This window comes from Serinus canaria, chromosome 25 (assembly GCF_022539315.1).
Source record: "Serinus canaria isolate serCan28SL12 chromosome 25, serCan2020, whole genome shotgun sequence".
In the NCBI taxonomy this organism is placed as follows: Eukaryota; Metazoa; Chordata; class Aves; order Passeriformes; family Fringillidae; genus Serinus; species Serinus canaria.
Window position 1 is genome coordinate 1664455 of NC_066338.1, and position 432 is coordinate 1664886.

Genomic DNA, 432 nt, shown 5'->3' on the forward strand with positions numbered 1-432 from the left:
CGCAGGATGCCTCCCAGAACCAAGCTGGCACGAGTGCCAACTTGGGCTGGTTTGAGAGTGCCAAGTACCTCCTGCAAACTGACACCATCAACTAGGGTTAGTGAGTTTTGCTTACCTGGGAAAAGGGGCGTTTTTTTGTTCCAGGGCTGGTGGCTCAGAGCAGCCTTCTGGCTTTTAAAATTCCGCATATCGCAGGATGCCTCCCAGGACCAAGCTGGCACCAGTGCCAACTCAGGCTGGTTTGAGAGTGCCAAGTACCGCCTGCAAACTGATACCATGAACTAGGGTTGGTGAGTTTTATTTCCCAGGGAAATGGGGCGGTTTTTTTGTTCCAGGGCCGGTGGCTCAGAGCAGCCTTCTGGCTTTAAAAATTCCGCATATCGCAGGATGCCTCCCAGAACCAAGCTGGCACCAGTGCCAACTTGGGCTGGT